The sequence below is a fragment of the Halyomorpha halys genome, unplaced genomic scaffold (assembly GCF_000696795.3).
Source record: "Halyomorpha halys isolate HHAL.00 unplaced genomic scaffold, Hhal_1.1 Scaffold1025.1, whole genome shotgun sequence".
Lineage (NCBI taxonomy): Eukaryota > Metazoa > Arthropoda > Insecta > Hemiptera > Pentatomidae > Halyomorpha > Halyomorpha halys.
This window is the reverse complement of record NW_027106735.1, coordinates 92158-100472: the sequence shown is the minus strand read 5'-3', so window position 1 is coordinate 100472 and position 8315 is coordinate 92158. Positions and strand designations below refer to the sequence as shown.

Genomic DNA, 8315 nt, shown 5'->3' with positions numbered 1-8315 from the left:
ATTAACATTATCGAACTGAGTTAATATCTAAAGTTGTTAATATCTTAACAACTCAAAGTTTAATTTATGTCACTTTTGCTCTCAATGGCTTTTGTGTGCCTCCTACAAAACTTAATAAGAAAAAACGAATTTTATACTTATATTTATTTTATTTAATGTTAATGAAACTAACTGGACAGCTTCATGGTTTTCAAAGAGTATTTCACTTTTCTTCACTTTAAAAGCCCTTCGTTACTTCTCCTTGTATCGTCTGTATTTTGTATCATTACGAAAACCTTTGCAATATAAAACGACGGTACATAGAAATTTGTACCTCTCAAAGGAGAAAAAAACTTATTTTTTTCCCTCTCTGATCCTTTATGCTATAATCCTTTTTATACAGAAAAGCTCTCATGAGACCCCCTCGGCCCACGGACAGCCCGGGTTAGGAACGGAGCCCAGGTAGGGAGGGTGACCTTGGTCCGTCCAAGTGGAGTCCAGTCTCTGAGCCGCAGTACAGACATAGCCGTGCTTCCGGAGCACTACTTTCGCGACCTACAGCAAGCAGGTGGCGTAATATCGACTAAGAAAACTTCTATCACATTTCTTTTATTAATAATAATTTTTCGTTTGAAATTTTCGTCGTGATAAAGTTTTCTCTTGGTCATAAAATAGTGAAAATCGTTTGTTTTCTTTATCATTATTTGTAAAGATCAAACAACTGTTCTCACATTTTCCCTTGTACTACCCCTTCAGAAAAGGTATGTTATGCACTGAATGAATTTTTATAATAGCTTAAATAATATTTTTCTTATTCCCTATATTTTTTATTTACTTAGTGTTTGATTTACTTTCTTTTATTTCCTGACTGATTGAAACATCAGTTCATTTGACTTTATCATTATTACAGTTTTCTACAGTATACCCCATTCTATATCTAAAAATTTAATAAATTTAGTTCTAAGGTAAGATTTGTAGTAAATCAACCATGACAAACATCAAAATTAAACAGTATAAATAAAGTCTAAACAACGCTCATTTATTTAAAACAAAAAATATATATAAATATTTTTTCTTGGTTTTCCACAACATATATGGGATCAGAAGCCAATAGTAATAATCAAATCTATATTCAGAAAATCGTGATAAAAGGGGATGCTAATTTTAGCTCCAAATTATGTCAATGTAGACTTATCACAATTATTAAAATATTAGTAATTAATTCAATACATCGCATTTATAATTTTCATATAGTTATTTCAAATTATAATAAATAATTCTCAGTTCGGATCAAGAATTAATAACATACACTTTGGGTCGGTTTTGAATATTGCTTAAAATATTTTTCCTAAGACAGAAATTAGGTGTTAAGATTTATAAAAAATATTAATATTATAATTTTTGTTCATTTTTTATAATAACCCGAATTTTTTTCCCAACTCATACGAAGATTATAGCTAATATAGTCTATATATATATATTTTATTCATTTTTTAAATTACAACAATCTGGGAATAGATCACTAGAATTTCGTACTACTTGTCAATATTGTGTTTTTTATTTTCTGCCGAGGTTTTCGTATAAAAAATCCATGAGTTTTGCGTGTGAACTGTTCTTTAACACATAGCCAACTTGTTACGAGTTTTAAAAATATATATAATCAATTAAAACTATATTCTTGGTTGTTTTTATTTTGCTTTTTTTTTTTTTGTGGTAGCTAACGTAAAAAATCAGTTCCCAAGCTATTTTTTTCACTCTCTTTTCTCATGTAATAACATCATTCTCTAAAATTTCATATTATTTCTCACGCCCAAATTCTTGCAATAAATAAAACTGCATTAAAAAATTATTATTTGTATTTTTAATTGTTTGTCGGGTTCAATTATATTTATTCGTCTACTTTTAATATAAAATCACACGTTCAATATGTTGTATTTATTACTGTACTTATTTATTTATTTGGAAATGGATGATACAACCTAAAAAGTAAATTAGTTCCGATCACCAAATTGTAAAATAAATAAAGAGATCCTATAGCTATGGATCAGACCCACTTATCACGTTGAGGGTTCAAATTTACTTAAGGTTTAGTATCGGAAATCATCATATAATTTTTATTTATTTATTTTTTACTTGGTGGACTAAATTCTTTGTGGTATTTTAATACAAAACAAACAATATAATAAATAATTAGCGAGGATAATTCACAAAGAAATATTAAAATTTAAAAGTATTACTAAGAATTCCGGAATAATACTTTATTAATTTCCATTTGAGCTCATTAATTATTTAAATTTATATATTTTTTCTACATAAATAATTAATTTAACTATCGCATAATTTAACAAATTGTTAAGGAATCTCGGATTATCTTTTTTTAATGATATAGCTTAATAACAATGTCATCAGGACAACAAAACTACTATATTATTACTTACTGTACTGTAGTATTATTTACTTGGTTCTACTCGTATAAGCCACCTGAATTAAACGCTAGGCTTCAATACCTTCACAATCAAGCATAACAATATTGAAGGTCTTGTTAACTATATTTTATTTATGTTTGTTTATCTCAAAGCAGATCGAATAAAACTTAGTCAGACTTTATAAGGAGCTTAGGTGATATATGCAGTATGCAAATCGCTCCTGAAGGATGTTTTTCTTTTTCACGGCACATCGAAACATTGTTTACTTCACAACTCCAATAGGATTTCCTTTTATTCTTTATAATAACTTGAAACATTTTTTATTACTGGCAAGTTTATTTTTAGCACTATTTAAATATTCCTTATATTTATTTCTCCTGCTAAAGAGACGAAATCAATTTCCGTGGCATTTTAGGTATGTGAAAGTTATCTGCGTCTCTTCCGGCTTTGGATCAGTTTTTGGCTCTAGCTGTTGGTGATTTCTAAAGACTGATGTATTTGTGTAAATCAGTAATTTTTTATTAAAAGGTTCAACGGGGAGCCATTTTCAAAAAACCTAAGTTCTATATACTATTTGTTAAACCTATTTTAATTCGCAAATGCTGTTCCAAGATGTTCTCGTTTTCTATATTCTCATATTTCAGACAAAATATTTTGTTTAACCATTGATAGAATAGTGTAAATCGGTAAGAAATCATGAAATGATTCGTTGAATGTGAAATGAATTTTATAAGTTTTAAAATATTTAGGATAGCGTAGAATCTATACCTAATACTGTGTGATACGTTCATTATCTCTAAAAGTTATTAAAATTAACATCTACGTGGATACAAAATCTGCAGAAAAGGAAACTAAATTATTAAAAAGTCATGTTGAAAAAACAATAAAACAATAATAATTACAAAAACTTTTTATTTTGGGCTCTTCAACCACTCATTTTTGAATGTAATTTTCAAAGGTCATTTTTGTCCTGTACTAATAGTAATAACAGAAAATAAAAAAAAATGGAACTTACAAAAAATTTACAGTTTTTTTGTTTCTAATAATTACAAAAATGGAAAAAAAACATCATTATTGTCATTTAAATGTTGTTACAAGGAAATTTTAATGTTTTTAAAAAATAACTAATTTATCCTTTAATTTGTTTGATCTATTTATATTTATAAATCTTATAATTTAAATTTTAGTTTTTTATTTAAAAATCATTCATTTGAATGATTGTTCATCCACGAGAAGATGATTGGGGTGCGGTCAAAAAGGAAACACAAATAAATTGGTGTAACCTATTTAATTGTGCCAACGTTTCGGCTAGAGTTTCTAGCCTTCTTCAGGGCTAAGAACAGAACAAGATAACAACCACAATAAGTATAGAAAATAAAAAAGAAGATATAAACAGAATGACATAAAATGAATAATTTTACAGAATAGAATTAATAAAATGAAGTGACGAGAGAAGCGGGAAGTGAAATGTATACATAGGTAATTGAAAAAGTGGGTAAAATAACATAATTAAGGAAATAAAATAAAAATGAAGTGATATAATGCAAAGAAGTATGAACATATTAGTTAATAATAATTTAAATATGGAAAGGAAAAGAAAATTGAGAGAAAGAAAATATATGTAACCATAATTGATTGTTCATCTTTGATTGTTAATCTGTATTATATGTTCTTATTCACTGATTTGAGAAATTCGGTTACTTTTTGTCTACCAACTAATCTCAAGTATTCATTTTACTACACTTTAGATTTTGTGATATGTGTACGTATGTATGATAATTTATACAATAGTATGATCATTTTTTATTCATGACTTTCTTCGTAAAATATTTTGATAACAGAGGAAATCATTTTTGCAAGAACCCTATTGCTTTATTTATATATTGCTATCTCTAGTGAATCTTGATCTTGAGCGCTATAGCAATTTTCAGGTAGACGACCCCCTTAGTCGAAAAGTTCTTCATTATCATTTCGATGCTTCCGAGCCATATAATTTAATTTATGTTATGTTTACTTTGTACACCTCACGCCATCATCCTAAATATTCTGGCAGCTTACATTGCAAAGTGGTCTTGTATTTATTGTAATGGTTTTATTTTTAGTAAAGTTCTTTCCTTTTCTTAGGTGAACTCGTTTCCTGTTGAGAAAAGAAAAATATAAACTATAATGACTTTGAAGTGTATAATTTGCGGTTCCTGTAAAATAATTGCAACCTGCCTAAGAGTGTTTATGGAAATTAACTAGTGTCTTAAAATTGATTTTGGTTTTTCTCAATATCAAAAATACAAAACGACTGATCAGGAACTGCTAGTATTTATATCATAACTAATACTAACAAACAATCTGTATTTCTTATGCGCATTTATTTTAACATCTATTCATGTATTTAACATCTTTATTTAATTTCATTAACGATTTTTTATTTAATTTAATAATTCTTCACTTATTTAAGAGAAATAATTTTTTATTTATTCATACATACCATCTTTATACAAGATATTTCGGTTTTTTTTTATTTGTTTCTTATCAAGGTTCATATGGTTTATAGAGCAATAATTCCTGTTTTATAAGCTATATTCTTTATTATTATATTCATTTTATTATTGATATTTTTTTCATCATTACCTAATAAATTTTTATTAGTGTTTGATATTCTAAATGTTATATGGGAGAAAATTTTTTTTTTTTTATTTTTGATAATCAGATTAGTAATTTAATTTTTAAGTATTTTTTGTTTAGCATTACCATGAATTATAAAAGGATTTTGGTTTATTGGCTTGAGGTTTAGGGACTTGAAAAAAATGAATGAAAATTAATCTGCCTTAAAAACATAATTTTTTGCATTGCTATGAAAAACAAAAAAATTGAATTTTCTTCACAATCCGACATTACTTTTGCACCATGTTTCACCAAGTTGGTTTAAAATTTCAGTTTTTAAGTCTATCAATAACGACTGAAACAAAATCACGAATGTTACTTACTTAAAAATAAACAAAAAAATATAATATTATCTTTTTAACGAGTTTCCTGTTTGCAAACATGTCAAATTTATTAGTAACCAATACAGGATCCGCTGAAATATTTTTAAATAACCTAATTGATTATTCGATCAAAAACTAATCAATTTACAAAGTGATTTTTTATTAGAAGACATACAATTAGAATGTCTAGAAATAGACATTCCTGGATACGCTCATGAGCTGGAGGTATTAGTAGGTTGCACAAATGTCCACGATTAGTTCATTACACCTACGCTTTTGAAAAAGAAAGGTGTCGTAGTTTGAAGTATACAATTGATGGAAAGATAATTTCGTTAACAACCCCCTTAATAATATACAAAGAATATGCAAGAGATCATTCTAGCTAGCTGTTGTTTCCTCTTTCTTAAACGATATGTAAACAGATAAATAAATATGTCAAGTCTGGCTTACAGATTTTGCAATATGAAGAACGTTGCAGTAGTTCTTATATATTGTACTTTGAGTTAAATGGTAAATATTTAATACATCTTTTTCCTTATCTTTATATAGCATTTCATATAAAAAAAAAATCAATTAAAAACAATTTTTTTTTCTAAAAAGAAGTAAAGAAAAATTCTAAGTTGTTTATATATATATTTAAACCCTTTCTAGTTGGTTTGCAAGTGAAATGCACTGATTCGAAAATTGAATTTTTGAAATATTTGCTGATAATTTTTTTTTAATGTTATGGAAATAGTAATTTTACTTTTCAAAAGTACAGACTGCCCTATAGTAACCTTTAATAATGCTGCTCTTACCTCTGTCGAACAGATTCGCTACCTTGGACTATATCTGGACTAACGACTAATACAAGACCGAAAAGGCAGGAAACTGCACTTCCGTTCGGACTAATACAACACTTACTAGACAAATGGTCTAAACTTATAACAAGGCTGATTGATGTATGACGGAGTTGAGCTTTGAGGCTCCACTAAACCATCGAATTCCTTCGTAAAATCTTCAATACTCCTTACTTTGTCAAAAATAAAACATACAAAATGACCTTAATGTTTCATATGTTACCGATCTAGCCCGAACCAGATATCAACCCTTCCATTATGAAATCCCTAACCATTCTCTTCCATTTCTGACTATCCTCCGAGACGCCTGAAAGGATTATGGCCTCGAGACTTTCTGTTATAGAAAATTATATATTATAGTGCTTATTTATGATTAAAATTATATATGATAATTATATTATACTGCTATCAATGGGTTTCTCTACATGCCTGTATCTCTACATTATATATAAACCTACATCAAATTTACTAGATGTATTTTTATGTACATTTAAAAAAAAAATTAAAATCTGTACCGCTACAATCCATGAATGGTCAGTGGTTCAGTACTTTGTAAGGAAGTACTGTTACTAGACCAACGGTTGTACAAGGAGGTGATTTGGTCAGAATCACGCTGGACCGCCAGATTTTTACCTAACTAAGGGTACATTTACAGTTGTAAATATCAATAAAAATATATTTAAAAAAAGTTAAAACTCACAATAGTCCTCCGAAAAAAATTTGACTTATTTCAGACCTTCAGAACGAAGCATCGAAATTAAAAAAAAAAAAAACTACAAAACTTCATACATATTGTGTTCATGTGGGTAACGTTTCAGTCCTGAATTTGTCTTTTTTTTTCAAAACCAATCCTATCTCTTAATTTGTCTTTTTTCAAAACCAATCCTACTAACTACTCGTCTAATTGTCTGTTTCATTATGAATACAATATTCATGAAGTTCAGTGGCTTTTTTTCCTAGAAATCGCTACTTTGATAAATATATGACCCCTGGTAATATAGTATGTATTATTATTTTTGAATATTATAAATATTTAATACCTTATTTTAATAAAATCGTTTTTTAAAAACGTAGGTGAATTAAATATTTTGTAATGCCTCGCGATATAAAAAACAATACGTAAATTGGCAGTCGGCATCCTTTAATGAATTATATATCCAATTACAATTCGAGAACAGCCTAACATTGCCTACATGTTTAGTTTTCTCTGTTATTTATTTAACTAAAGGATCGTGAGGTGCTAAAACGACAAAAGAACTACGGCCGGAGGCGTGAATGTGGATGAAGGCCAAACCAGTGTATCCTATCCCACGAATAGAGAATTCTAAATTCTAGCACCGCCATAGACAAGGCTTGGTAAACAATCGCTTTGTGTACTTGAGTGACCGGTTTTTTCTATTTACTTTTTTATGAAATTCTTTTAGAGATTGTACATTCTTCAAAAGAATTCATACTAAATAGACTTAGATGAAAAAACATCTTCCACTAGACGTGATACAAATCTGCTTTTAATTAATACTATATTTATAAAATTAATTAACAATATGTATGATAAATCCACTTATTAATTAAATACAATTGCAATTATCTTTTAGTTTTTTTTGCTAAGTAAGCTCTGGTCCACTAGAACAATTGTATCCAGGCAGACTCCAGCAAAGTAAAATCAAATAGATTTTAAATCCAATATTCCAGACGAGATATTGAAAAAGAAATATTTATTTCATCGAATTTTTTTTTTTTTAATTTCATAAATATTAGTATGTACAATTCTTATTGCATCGTTTCAGACTTTACCCTTAAATAAAATTAATTTTTCTTTGTTATTAATTACTTATTGGACTCGGTGAATATAATTCAGTTTATATGGGAGAATAAGATGGGTAAGGTCGTAGGACAACGTCCTATGGGTAGACTGAAACGTAGGGAGGAAGATGGCATGAAGACTGATTATTGTACAAGTTTATGGTGCATATAGATAGAGGTACATTATTTATGAATTTAATAAACCTATCCTAAAAGAAAAAACTAAATCAAATGAATACGTATCCTTACGTAGTGTTGCCAACGCACCGGGTGGGGCGCTGGTGTTA

At 28.1% G+C, this 8315-nt stretch overlaps 1 protein-coding gene across 1 annotated transcript in view; it reads left to right on the top strand.

The window, feature by feature from the left end:
* Positions 1 to 468: 468 nt before the first annotated feature.
* Positions 469 to 8315, top strand: part of LOC106687915 (ABC transporter G family member 23) — a gene marked incomplete in the record, with an annotated part of 85194 nt that continues 77347 nt past the window's right edge. The window contains 1 exon segment of the mRNA XM_067045066.1: positions 469 to 740.